Source organism: Culex quinquefasciatus, chromosome 2 (assembly GCF_015732765.1).
Source record: "Culex quinquefasciatus strain JHB chromosome 2, VPISU_Cqui_1.0_pri_paternal, whole genome shotgun sequence".
In the NCBI taxonomy this organism is placed as follows: Eukaryota; Metazoa; Arthropoda; class Insecta; order Diptera; family Culicidae; genus Culex; species Culex quinquefasciatus.
The window spans coordinates 175909628-175924802 of NC_051862.1; positions in this window are offsets into that span (position 1 = coordinate 175909628).

Genomic DNA, 15175 nt, shown 5'->3' on the forward strand with positions numbered 1-15175 from the left:
CAAATCTCGTCTCGAAAAATGCCATCGGGACCATCTGGGATCGAACCCAGGTCGACTGGGTAAGAGTCAACCACGCTTACACCTACTCCACGAGTCCAGGAATTAAGATTATTAATTATAATCATCTAGAATTGTTGTGTACAATTTTCAAAGCTCAATAACAACACATATTTGTTTTTTGAGAGTTTTTAAATCCATTTTTTATAACGTTTACGGTAGTATTCAGAAACACCCAAAAAGCAAAAAAAAAAACTTGGTATATTGGACCACTAAAACCAAACTCCACAATTCCTCGACAAGAAATTTTATGAATTACTCAAATGAATGTAAATTTAGTTTAACACTTTTAAGTCTGAGTTTTTATATAATTTTTGTCAAGTTAATGATGTGAACAATGATTTTGAGGACTATACGAAAATTATAGGCTAGCTTTGAAAATTTTAAGCTATTTGGTTTTCACAATTTTTATTTTGTATTTTTTTCAAACTTGGATGACACTTGGTCTTTTGTTTCCATATGCCCAATTTGCCAGTTTTATTAGATTAGACTTAGTTTTGAAATTTAAAAAAAAATCGTTTTGTTGCCGAATTTCACAAATGTGTAGGGAATAAGTGGTGATCTGGTAAATAAATATAAATAAATATACCAAATAGATCCAAGATAATAACACAAATCTTACCCTACACCACATACCCGACTATTTGCTGGATTTTTAGATTTGGACATTTAAAAATTTATTTTTAATTTATTTTTTTTAATATCTTATTTATTTTTCTTATTAAAATAATAAGGCGTATTTAAGAAAAATGCAAATATTATCTAATTCGTGTAGAATTTCTCTCATGCCACTTTGATAAAATATTGGCTGAAACTCTTTGAAAGGCATTTTGCTTTATTTATTTGTCCTTACAAGTCTCCATACAATTTGGCAGCGTTCCATACAAAAATGATCAGTACTTGAGGTTGATGTCAAAAATAAAGAAAATAATAAAAGCGAAAAAAATGTTTATGGTCATGATTCGATTATTCTTAGTTTCATACAAACCTTCGGATAATCGAGTCTGGATTGTATTTAAAAAAAATTGATTTGCTTTTTAAAAATTTCTCTCATCAATTTTTAACATTTCATCTTTACAAAATATGTAAATGTTATAAAAATATAGACTGCTCATTTTGTTTCTTTTTTGCTTTTAAATTTTTTATCCAGTATCAAATCAATATTATCTTTAGTGATTAGATTGTTTAACTCTTTTTTAAGGACTTGAAAAATAGAACTCAATTTTAAAACTAAACTATTTTTATGAAAAACATTGTATTATTGCATTACATTTTTACATTTACACGGTTTTGCTAGAAATATCTGGAAAAAAACATACAATTTGATGTGTAGCAAACCGTTCTCACTCACCACCACACTAACCCCATTCATTCAAAGCCACCCCGCCTAACGGTAAAGAACACAGCCGACCATCTCGGTCGGTCCGCTACGCTTCACAACTACACCCACAACGGTACCTCTCTCACGCAAACAGGCACGATCAACCCACACGACTCCGATCACCCATACAAGTGATACCGTTGTTTATGCTGCGCTAAGTCGACAAAGTCAAACTCTCTTTTTTGCGCTCTCTCATTCTCTCTTTCCATGCTCTCCCGTTTTGAGATTGACTTAGAAGACGTTTATAAACTACGTAGTCTTTATGTTCGGTTCGGATGCTTGATTTCATTTGGAAACAATGTTTTGTATGAAGGTGGGAGTTTGTTAAAAATTAACAAAATTATACAAACGTGATTTATGAATGAGTGAAAACTGTTCTGAGTGAGAGCGCGTTGGTGAGAGCCGACTTAGCCCATGGAGAGAGATTTAAAATCTATGCTGCTCATTCAGCTACTGCGATGTTGATGTTATGCTTTTTTTTGCTGCTGTCCCTTTTTGCTCCCTCTTCGTCAGGGGCAGGGTGCGATCATCCGTAGCGCGATGGTTGTATTATTTATGCTATTTATGTGACGGTATGTGAGAAGTAGCATCCATCCAGCAGCAGCGATCTGCATGGGGTCGATCGGTTCGGTCGTCGAGCGCGTTCACTCAAGCATAATGTTTGACTTGACTGTTTTTTTCTTGTTTTTCGATGGTGAGGGCGTTTCAGCATTCTTCTCTCCCTGGAAGAGAAAATCAAGTCGTTCCAAGATTTCTCGGTGAGCTCACCCCGTGCTAGACAGGTCATCGACGGTAGCGGGGAACGGGCTCGGGAAAACTCTGGACAATGATTTGAAAATGGTTTAAACACTATTGAAGAAGAATTATTTGCTTTTAGTTTTGGGCATTTCTGTTTTAAAATATTCATAAATTCTGTTTAAGTCATTTCATTCCACAAATTATTGACTCATTGACAATCATAAAAAAGCCAGTTTGTCTCACATTTCTGGTCCAAGGTTCAGATCGACAAGCTTCTGGTTTATGTCGTTGAAGAGGACGGAGGCAACCACGAAAGCAACAAGAAGAAGTGGAAATTCAAACATTGCTATTCGTTAATCCACGAGAATCCTCTGCTGGAGCATGCATTAAAGGCTGGAAGAGCGTGGCATTGATCTCTCCTGGAGATCAGGTTTTGTTTATGCTTCGAAGTCACACCACACCCCTTTGAGAGAGGAAAGGTATGTGGACGGGTGATAATAGTGAGATTTGATTTTTTAAATGGAAATCTTTTTTGAATATAAGATATTAATATGATTTGTTATTATTTTTCATAATGTTTTTACAATTTCCAAAATTCCCCAGAATTAAAACGCTAAGTAGATTCAAAGAATAGTTTTGCCTTTCTTACTAAAGAAAGGTATAGGTTTTACTTTAAGGCAGGACGTCATTTCCATCTTCATAAATATGTCGATTCAGCATGAATTTTAATCGGAAAAATCGACAAAAAATCACACTGCATCGATTTTCGACGCTCTATTGATTCACCTTGACAGAACTCGTCTATCTCCAACCCTCGAATTTTGAGAAAATAAATTCCGTGAAGGTCGAGTGATGTTCGTATGTGGTAAAATTTTGCAAAATTTTGTGTCGCGCCGTTCTTAGCTCCCATATATCCGATTTCGATTCTTCTAAATGCAGATGAAAGCTAGTGTGCTGAACCTGGGCGAGTTGCCGCGCAAATTTCGAAATATCCATCTGTTTTCGAATGCGGCCAGACTTTTCAACAAAATACACAGTTTTCAAATGGAAATATGGTCAATTTTTTTCATTTTCATATCTTTTATTTATCTCAAAAATTGCATTTTTCGAGCCCTACAACCTCCCAAATTTTCATCCAGATTCCTAATATGGTTCTGGAGTTAGAGTCGTTTGATTGACCTACCATAAGAAAAAAAATCCCTAAAAAAAGGTAAAAGCCCACCTGGTGGCCTTCGCCAACATTTTTCATTTCTGATTTTATTCGAAATTTCTTGCTACATTCATAGTACATACCATGAGTGAGCATCTGAAACAAATTCGACATCGATCGGCAATCCCGATCAATTTTTAGAACGATTTACTTTTTTTGCCTTTCTTACTAAAGAAAGGTATAGGTTTTACTTTAAGGCTGGACGTCATTTTCCTCTTCGTAAATATTACGATTAAGCATGAATTTTAATCGGAAAAATCGTCAAAAAATCACACTGCATCGATTTTCGACGCTTCGTCGCCAAGTCGACAAGTTGTCAAGTTGAGCTTCGAATACTGGCGCGAGAATGCTGGCGCATATATTTTGTGGCTCGACTTATACTCTTTTTGTAGTAGCTTGTCTACCGATGTTTCCTTCAATATGTAAGATATCGTAGCTTTTCGGTTTCTTTTGCCCTGTCCGTTTTTGCATAACTGTCCAATGTTTATGCAAAAACCTTTGTGACATAGGACATTCATCCGGCTACAATCATTTTGTTTCCCGTGCGCTCCTAAAATCGCCTAAACGTAGACTTCATTTTTTCGTGATTTCGTAAGTTTATTTAACAGGCTTCATTGGATAGGATAATAGGAGCTTTCTAAGCTTTTCATCGTTTATATCGTTTTCAAAGTGTTCAATGCTGGCGACTCCAATGGCTTTCTTCCTAAGGTTCTCGCGATTGAGTGTGTAGTGGTGCGGTTGTTAAAAATAGCTATCTCTGACTCTGTCACTTTCGTAGAAGCTGAATGGCTAGCTTCCATGCACCGTGCGGCACACGCGGTTTACTTGTACCTCGGTTTTGCTTGTCTTGGTGCGCTGGTACGATGAACCAAAACACCAACACAGTCACACAAAAGGGCTCGTACCGAAACTAGAAAACCAAAACCGCGGTGTGCGTTGTTGGGAAGCTTGCTATGATCGCGTTTGTCATAAACGCTTGTTTGATTAGAAACGTACAAACATATTGTACGATTAAAAATATTCTTTTGGTGAAAATTGCGTTTTTTATTTCTTTTGGAAATCATATCATTCATAAAACTCATAATATCATCATAATACATTGCTTTCATCATAAGACTTTCTTTTGTGCTGACGTTATAAATAAACAAAGTCGATGTTATTAATTGAAAGAAGTTCTACCATTGTTATATTCTTTAGTAAGAAAGGCCCTTTCTCACCCCAGGTGGGATTAAATCGGGTTTTTTTAGAATATTTTTGAAAATACAAAATTGGACAACGTAATTGTCTTTTTTGTATGGATCGTGGACAATCGCCATACCCCTGAAGTGTCCACGTGGTTTATGGATGGTCCCTTACTGAAATTTCAGTAGATGAAAATTCAGTAAAACTTTACTGAATTTCACCAAAAATAAATTGGTTTGTAGAAATTTTTTTACCTTTTAAATTAAAATTTTTAATTTTTTGAATTAAAAAAAATTGCATCTTTTAAAACATTTAAATTTTTAGAAATTTTTAAAAAATTGTAAATTTTGGAAATTTTAAAAATTTTGAAAATTCTGAAAAATTTAAAAAAATTATATTTTTTTGAAATTTTGGAAGTTTTGAAAATTTTGGAGCTTTTTTAAAATTTTGAAGGTTTGAATATTAAGGAAAGTTTAGAAATTTTAAATATTTTGGAAATTTTGGAAACTTTGGAAATTTTGAAAATGTTGGTAATGTTGAATTCTAAAAAAAATATATTTTTTTTTTGAAATTTTTGAAGTTTTGAAAATTTTGGAGCTTTTTTAAAATTTTGAAACCTTTGAATATTTTGAAAATTTTAGAAATTTTAAATATTTTGGAAATTTTAGAAATTTTAAATATTTTAGAAATTTTGGAAATTTTGGAAATTTTGGAAATTTTGGAAATTTTGGAAACTTTGGAAATTTTGAAAATGACGGTACATTCTGGGGAACGTGACACAATCGATTTATAATTTTTAAATCCAAGATGGCAGCCAAAATGGTGGTGATGAAATATTGAAAAAATGCATTTTGTAATGTAAAGTGCAATCAACTGTACAAATTTGACTAAACTGGGGTAGCAGGACTTGAATTTGATGTTTGAAATAAGAAAATAAAATAATACGAAAAAAGATATTCACGATTCGATTACCCAAGGCCCATACAAACATTCGGATAATCGAAACTTCGGAAAACTGAGGCTTCGGATAATCGAGTCTAGATCGTATATATTTTTTTGAACATGGATATTAAAACTTAGGTCTGTTTACGTAAATATTAAAAAAAAGCAATCAAATATTTCAAAGCTGGTCAAGCTATCAAAAAAGTTACGATAATAACACGGCATGGGTGCGGCCCCAACGACACGTACATCCAATTGTGCATCATAATCGTTGTGCACTTCCTGGTCCCCAGAGGCCTGCAGCTATCGTCCAAGAAGTCCCAATCCCAAACGCATGCCGCCGTAATCTCCATCGCGTGTAGCCGCATAGCGCGTGGTATTCCTCATGCCGAGGCGCACTTGAAACCGCACATAACCGCATCTGGATTTGGATGCTGATGCTGTTGCTGTTTCGTCCAGGCCACCGCAAACATCACAACCCAGCAAGAGACCTTCCTTTGGCTTCCACCAGCAAGCCGCCTCATCATCGGCGCGATCAGTGCTTCTGCTGTTGATCAACGATGCTGCTTCTTGCGCGCACATACTTGAGGCCGTATACACACACGAGTAAGGTACACAAAATCTTGAAAAGAGCAGCAGCATCTCTCGCGGTAGGGTTTCGTAACTTTGCCTTGGTGGAATTACTTATGATCTCTGCGTGCACCCCGCCGAGAGTCGCAGGTCTTACACGGATCTTCCTCGCGTCTTGGTGTCCAACTTGAAGGTCTTAACACGTTTTTGTTTACTTTCGCGAGTACGTCAACCAACTATGCCCAGTGAGAGTGAGAGATTTCCTCAATCAGGTCTTTAGTTTGGTTTTTTTCCTCTCGTTGGCTGTAATTTCGGGCCTTATTTTTTCGACACTTTCGGCATATTTTGGCGCTGATTTCACCAAATTTCTGACCAGCCTCGCGCTTGAGCCCACCGGGGTTGATTTGGAGGCCCTTCCAAGGTACCTTATGATTAAAGTTGGTCGAGGTTGGTGGTGGTATCAACTCTTCTGGATTGTTTGAAGATCAAATACTTTTGATATTTTGTTAAATATTATTTAAGTAATTCAAAATAATTCTTGTACAACAAAAGAAACGTTCTCCGCCGAACCGGTAACGTCCAGGCAGAAAAAGACAGGCGCTGATCCGGTTCAAGTGGCAACTGAGGTGTTGTTATTATTGTAACGAGAAGTGCATCGAAAAATAACAACCTCTGCCAGCTCAAAGAAGCACTGCAATGTTTCAGGACCACAGCTCAATCGAAAGAGGGCAAGTTTCTTTTTCCTCCCTGCTTCGTTGTCATCCCAAGAGTTTCTTATTTGTACGACTCGGAGGAAGTTTCTTTTCTTGGACCTATTTGAGGGTATTCGTGCGTGCGTGTGTGTTTTACATTAATGTGTCTGTCAGTGAGTGTGTGGGAGGATGACTCTTGTTTTGATTCCAACTTCTTTTTATAGTCATTTCGACCCCTCTGCTGCCTCACGTGCCCCGCATGATTTCCCCCTTCCCGAATCGTCCCGCATTGTTACACATGATGCTCCACGTGACCAGCATCAGCCAATATTTTCCGCCAGCCCGACCCCGTCCGGATTCCGCCATCTATTCTGTTTATTTTCTCCCGGAGATTGGGAGTGATATTTGGAATCGTTTCATTATAACTTCAATTTTTAGTTTAGCTTCTTAACCATTAGAGGTGGGCAAAATCGCTCGTTTTTAGGAGCCGCTCATTTTTGCTCGCTTATTAAAATGAGCGGCTCTTGGCTCTTTTTCAAAATTTCGACGAAAACGTTATTTTAAAGAATAGTGTGATATTTTATCGGATGAGGAAGTAAAACGTCGGTCCATTAGCGTAAAAGAGGTTTTGAGTGACTCACCACACATAACCTTCGGACGCCTAGAAATGAGCAGAAACTTGCAACAGAGACCACAAAAGACCCGGGGGTCGTTAAAGTGGATTGCTTTGCTTTTTTTGTGATATTTTAGGATTTTGTATTGGACTTGTATAAGGCTGGTACAAATATTTTAAAAAGTCTCCCCCCCCCCCCCTTTAAAATCTGCCCGAAAAATCAGGGGGCAAAACAAATATTTGAAAAAAAAAAACTTCAAAATGGTTTTTACTTTTAAATCTTTGAAAATGTTCGATGTACAGTACCATAAAAAGTTTTTTTTGATAAATTTTTGTTTTCATCAAATCTTAAATTTTTTGAAAACTGATGATTGCAAAACGACTGAACTAGTGTAAATGAACGAAGTTGACTTTATAGCTGTCGGCCACCATTGATAGTACCAACCACTAGTGTCTTCCTTTTATCTACAAGGACTTCGCCGCCCTGGGCTCCTAAGTGTATGAAAGTATGGCACGGAGCGACGGCGCCGAATACCCATATTTACACAAAGAATTTTAGAGCGCCCGCCGCGGGATTCGAACCGGCGACCTCTGGATTGTGAGTCCAGTGCGCGGTCCGATTGATCCACACGGGCGCATTTTAAAATACTTTTTTCATTCAAATGTTAAAACTTTGGCTTGATATTTAAATGTTTATACTTTTTTATCTTTTTGCCCGTAAAGGGGAAGAAAATATGGGTGAGAAAACATATATGTTCAAATATTGGCATAAATGTTATTTAGAGTCTTTCAACATATATTGATGAGAAAGTGGCAATAGACCTCCCAACGAAATATGTCGAATCAGCTCTCAAAATTTCGCAAAATAGTCACCTGCCGTGTTTTATCCGGAAGTACTTGAAAAAGTACACCGTGAGACAATTTTGACATAATGGCATTATTAACTTTTCTCAAAAATATTTTTTTTGCTACAATTTGTTAGAAATTTAATGAAAACTAGTTCATAAAGCATTCCATCTTGGAACGGTAATTTTAAAGATACCGGAGTTCAAAAAGAACCGCGGTTCTTTTTTTGTGAGCCAAGGTTTATTCGCTCTTTTTTGTGAACCGTCTCTTTGAGCGGCTCGCTCTTATTTTGCCCACCTCTATTAACCATCACCAAGAATTATGAGTAGACGTGGAGTACAAACAATAATTTTTGAAATTCCGTTTTGAAAAAAAAAACACTTTTCCTATCATTCTACAGTGTTCAAATGGCCTACTTATCAACGCCAAAAATAACAGTGCTAAAAAGATCGTTACAGCCAGGCATGCAAAATGTTTCCAACCCAGCGTACACATGAAGCAAACCAAAATGTCAGTTCACTGCTAGCATCTGACTGTAAGCCTACTGTGTCCGTTCAACCACTGCCGCCTGACTCGTGCCGGTCGACTGCTGGAGAATGAGAGACGTGAAAAAATGAGCTACACTCACTCAATTCGTGTCGTATGACTGACTCGTAAAATCCTCTCTAAACACTATTTTGACTATTTTTAAACAATTGAATGGTTCTAGACTGTGCAAAACACTTAAAACAACCATAACTTATATTCAAAATTACATTTCCACGCATAAATACCAATTCTTTGTGTAAAAACTTGTTTCTTTATGTGTGTGCGTGCAACGTCGAATGAGCGTTGGTCGACTACTGCCTTGCATTGCAACTGCTCAGTGAGCTAGAGCACTCACGACTGAGTCGGGTTTGTTTATGTCACGATTTTGCGGTTCAGTGAATGGATCTGAAAAAATCGTGTATGCGTCGCCGATTTTCGCGTCAGGACCCCTGACGTTTTCAGCTCTGGTTACAGCAATCATTGGAGTGCTGAAAACCTTAAATTTTCAACACTTGTTTCTAAAAGTAATACTTTTCTATACTGTTTATGGTTTTTGCTTTGCCCAAACACATGGACATCAACTTGATGAGTGGAACAAACACTTCACTAAAAATTCTGTTCAAACTCGATATTGTTAAAAATTTGGCATGTAACTTATTGCAAAACTCGATTTTTTCAGCACTCATCGTATTTATAAAATTTGACAGAGCCTCGATGAATAAATGTACGATTCGTGCTGATTATAATCATAATTTGCTGAAAAAAGCAAAAATAAATAAAAACTTTCCGCAAATTTTGGTGCCAAGAAAAAAAATTCCACTCAATTTGCCTTCCAACAGCAGTCGATCCCTCCTGGAAACAGCACTTGTTCGATCACTAAAGCCAGATCCCAATCACGCAGAACAACGGCGATCAACAAAGAAAGGTTAAAAAAAGAGTCCAACAATGGCGCAAAAGCAGGTCCCTCCTGATTGACCCCGATACCTATTCCCCGATTCCCTTTTCGAAGGGTCTTTCGTTCTCACGGTGAGTTTTTCGTAACAAATTTCCAAAGATTTCCCCCTCGCGCATTATATGAGAGAAATCGAGAGTTTTATAAATAGAAGGCACCGGCCGGCGGTAGCACAGAAAAAATACCTTTACGAAAACGAACGAGCTGAACTAAGTGTAAGGTGAGAAAGAACGAGAACGAAAATAGAAGAAAGAACATTTTTCAGGTGTTTAAGGATGCTCGTGTGAGTGTGTAGCACTTTGTCCCTGTTTATGTTTTTCATCAACTTGCTACGCAGTGTGGCCCGAGCTGGGAAATGTAGCAAACTAAAATTAAAAAATAGTTTTTTAAGCTTATACCTCATTTTGCGCCCTCATTTATGAAATCTGTTCCCACAAGCCTGCATGAATTCTGCATTAGGGGCAACCAATATTATACTGGTAGCAGCATAATCGCACCACTATGCGCCATAAAATGCATCGAGAATGACTCGACTCTTCGACTGCAACCACGAAGTCGCTCACACACAGTCAACATCCAAGCATTATGCTTTATTACTTTTGCACTGCACCGAATCGTGCCGTCATCTATGCGTTACCCCCATGTTGCCTTATGCTCTCGTACTGCTGTTGCTGGTCCCGCGCGATCCACCACACAGCATTTAGAACAAAATCATTTTAATGACAAATGAGCCCAATAGGCCGCGAGCATAGATTCAGTGCTGAAGTGGACAGACTACACCATGGGTCTCGTGTTCGCCGTCGTTCCGCTGGGTTCGTCACGGTTGTCCGTCCAACCGTGCGATGCCCTCCTCGGCCCTACCTTGCCTTTGTGTGGTAGCATGGATGATCGGGAACGGCGACAAATTACTACAGTGGGAGCTACATAGGGAGACAGTGAATGGACGCGCGGAGACCCTATTTTTGGTTGTTTGTTTCAACTTTCGAATGAGTGAGGTTTGTGATTGTGAGAGGTTTGAGGCTTAGTTGCATTGGGGCTTAGTTACATTGGTTTGGTTTTCGGATGGGTGTGGGTTTGTGCGAACTGGAGAGGTAGTGTACGTAACAAAAATACTTGCGTAAACGTGAACAGAGTTCATGCCATCCGGATCCAGGAAAAAACTGTTCAACTTTTTTTATGCATTTTGAAGTTTTGTACCATGAAACTTCAAAAGATTTCTTCCTGCTTACCGCACGGAAAAAGTCAATTCCCGAAATCGTGAATTATGTTCATGAATTTTAGAACCACGGAGGAATATATTCACGTTTATAGTGCAAATACACCCTACTCATGAATAAATTTCTTCGTGGTTCTCAGATTCATGAACACAATAGACGAGAAAAGCAACTCGCGACAAAATTTTGAGGCTAGGAATTTTGACAGGTATGATTTTCATAAAGTATTCGCCTCCTTTTCTCTCCCGCAGAAAACTGGGGACAAAGTAGCTGTCAAACTAGGCCAAACTGTTAAAGTCACTCACAAAATGAACTTTGAGTGATTTGAGTTCATTTCTGACGTCACGATTTTCTCCTCTATAGAGGAGAAAAGCAACTCGCGACAAAATTTTGAAGCTAGGAATTTTGACAGGTATAATTTTCATAAAGTATTCGCCTCCTTTTCTCTCCCACAGAAAACTGGAGAAAATGTAGCTGTCAAACTAGGACAAACTGTTAAAGTCACTCACAAAATGAACTTTGAGTGATTTGAGTTCATTTCTGACGTCATGATGTTCTCCTTTATGTACGATTCCGGGAATAGAGGAGAAAATTGTGACGTCAGGAATGAACTCAAATCACTCAAAGTTCATTTTGTGAGTGACTTTAACAGTTTGGTCAAGTTTGACAGCTACATTGTCCCCAGTTTTCTGTGGGAGAGAAAAGGAGGCGAATACTTTATGAAAATCATACCTGTCAAAATTCCTAGCCTCAAAATTTTGTCGCGAGTTGCTTTTCTCCTCTATAGAGGAGAAAATCGTGACGTCAGAAATGAACTCAAATCACTCAAAGTTCATTTTGTTAGTAACTTTAACAGTTTGGCCTAGTTTGACAGCTACCTTGTCCTAAGTTTCTGTGGGAGAGAAAAGGAGGCGAATACTTTATGAAAATCATACCTGTCAAAATTCCTAGCCTCAAAATTTTGACGCGTGTTGCTTTTCTCCTCTATTGATTTTTTTCTCGGCTTTCTATAAACAAGCAAATCGTGAAAAAAGAAATAAACTCAGATCACGTAAAGTTCATTTTGTGAGTGACTTTAACCAATTGACAGTTACTCATTTTTTTTAAGCAGTGACCTTTGGAAAAAAAATAATGGAAATTTCATGCAAACACAAATTTGACTTATTTTTTTATGTAAAATTAAATTTGCAATCGAAAAGTACTTTACAGTTTTTTTGATAAAGGGCTCCGTTTTCAAGATATAGTCACTGAAAGTTTAATTTCAGTAACATATTTGCAGTTTTTCGATTTTGAAAAATTGTGACCATGAGTGACCATCTCTAATTTTTTTTTTTTTAATGGTTCATGAAACATTCGTGGAATTTTCCGATCTTTTCGGAAACAATATTTCGATATTTTTTAATCAGGACTAACATTTCAAAAGGGCGTAATATTGAATGTTTGACCCTTTTGAAAGGTTAGTCTTGACTCAAAAATTTCGACTTTTTTTTTGACTCAAAAATTTTAAAACTATTGTTTTCAAAAAGATCGGAAAATTTCTCGATTGTTTCATGCGTTAACATCGAAAATCGGATCATCATTTGCTGAGATATCGACAATAGAAACAGGGTTGATTGGGTGAGACTTAGAAAACTTCAATTTTCCTGTTTCTTTTTCCTTAAGCCTCTGTATCTCAGCGACCAGAGGTCCAATCTTCGATGCCTCTTAAACAATTTTATAGCTAATTTTCTGAACTCTAAAAAAAAAATATTTTCAGAAATAGTCACCCATGGTCACTATTTTAAAAAAAATCGAAAAACTGCAAATATTTCGCTAAAATCAATCTTTCGGTGGCTATATCTTGAAAACGGAGCCATTTATCAAAAAATTTGTAATGTATTTTCGATTTCAAATTCAATCTATATATATAAAAAATTTCGACGGTTTTGTTCGAACGCGAATCAATTCAACACGGAACGTCGGATCGAGGTGCTCTTTGTTGCGTTGGGTTCGTATAAGTCCAAGGAAGGTTCTTACGCCAGTCTCGTTCCTCAGCTTGACAGAAGAAGACGTATTTTGGTTTTCGTTGCGCGGCAAAGTGCTTTCAGATGGAGGTGGAAGAGTCCTCCGATGGGGAGGAGTTTCGTTCCGTAAACGGAACGCGGAAGCGGAAGAAGACCAGCGACGGAGTCGTTGTCGAAAATGGCCAAGAGGAGCATCTTCTCAACAACAACAAGTTCAGCCCGCTGGCGGAGAACAACAACAACAACAATAACAATGGTTATCCAGCCGGGAAAGGAAGCGTCCCAACGGTACCAGTGGTTCCAGTGGCCAAGAAATCACCACCTCTGGTGGTAAAGAATACGAGCTACGCCAAGCTGAGGAGTGTAATGTCGCCGTGCACAACCAAGCCAAGTTACAAGCTAACCCCGTTTGGGATCAAATTGCTGTGTTCCTCCGAGGAGCGTTTTGAGACCGCGCGGGCACACTTGATTGCGAACAACGTGGAGTTCTACACCCACGAGAAACGAAGCGAGCGGCAACTCCGCGTCGTCGTCAGAGGACTTCCACCGGCTTCACCTGAATTCGTCAAGAAGAACCTGAAGGAATCGCAAAACCTGGATGCTGTGGAGGTACACGCCATCAAGAGAAAGGGAGAGTCCGCCTCGTCAGAGGAAACCCCGTACATTGTTACGTTCCCCAAGGGGTACACCAACTTGAAGCAGCTGAGTGAGATCAAGCGCTTGAGGAGATTTCACATCCGGTGGGAGGCCTACCGGCACAAGCGACCGAACGTGACCCAGTGCAGGAACTGCTTGCAGCTGGGTCATGGAACCAGGAACTGTCACCTCAAGGGAGGTGCAACAACTGTGGGGTCCCCACAAGACGGACGAGTGCGAAGTCCAGGAAGCCCAGCCAAAGCGGTGTGCCAACTGCTCTGGAGCCCACGAAGCCACGGACCGCAGCTGCCCCAAGCGTGTGGATTTCATCCAGCGGCGACAGCAGGCGTCGAAACCGAAACCGCCGGCAAGGAAGGCGGAGAAGCAGAGTTCAGCAGTTCCGGCGTTCACGCCGGCGGAGTTCCCTCCGCTGCCGGGCGCAGTTCCGGACGGAAATTCGAAGGATCGCCCTCGACCCGCAGGAAGCAGCAAAGGAAGCAGTGGCTCCCGAGACGGTGGAGCTACGGAGGATGAAGCCGGGGAGGTGCTTTACAGTTCGGCTGAGCTGTGGGGCATTTTCTCCGAGTACATCGGCAGGTTCAAGACCTGCAAGACCCGCTTGGACCAAGTAACCCTAGTCAGTTACATGATCTCCAAGTATGGAATATAAGGAGTTGTTTTTGATGTGTATAATTAATATGTTGATCGATCCTCGGTCCTAACCTGGTCTTAGAACCTAAGAGGACCTAATAAAAATAAGTTTAGAATAAAAAAAAAAAAAAAGGTTCTTACGCCAAAAAGTTACTCTTTGGCCACTCTGGAACCGATTCCGGAAATTCTGCAGATTGTATGGGAAAAGTTGCGTAAAATCAAATGTTGATCACAGGAGGCTGAATAAGCAAAAAAGTTAAAAACGTCAACAAACGAAAAAAGGAAAAGACGAAGTTTTTCGGGTAAGGCTTGTTTAACATAAAAAATTAAGTAAAAATTTGTTTTTGCATAAATTAAGATTTTTTCAAAAATCACAATTTCTTCAAAAAATTATAACTTAGCGGAAGATTTGTTGACCATACTTCTCTATAGCTCAAAAGTTGCGGGTTATTGTCCCCTAAAACATATAAAAGAATCTCGAAAATCAAAAAATACATATTTTGTGCAAAAAGGTTAATTAAAAAATCGGATTATAACAATACCTTCAACTTTGCCGAAGACACCAAATTGATCAGAAAATTCACTCAAAAGTTACAGCTGTTTGAATATTTACGTACCATTTTTGTATGGACAGCAGCCAAAATTATATTGTATGGGTGAACCAATGACACAAAATTGCTTCTTTGGTCATGGGGAAGGCCCCCACAAAGTTTGAGCCAAATTAAAAAATACAAATAAAATCCATTTCCGGTTTTGGTAGAGAATTGCTAACCTGTTATAATTCCTAACCTCAAAATTTAATCGCGAGTTGATTTTCTCCTCTATGGGTTATTATCTACGAACTCACACGAAATCGGGAAAAGTTGCCCCGACCTTTCTTCGATTTGCGTGAAACTTTGTCCTTAGGGGTAACTTTTCTCCTTGATCACGAATCCGAGGTCCGTTTTTTGATATCACGTG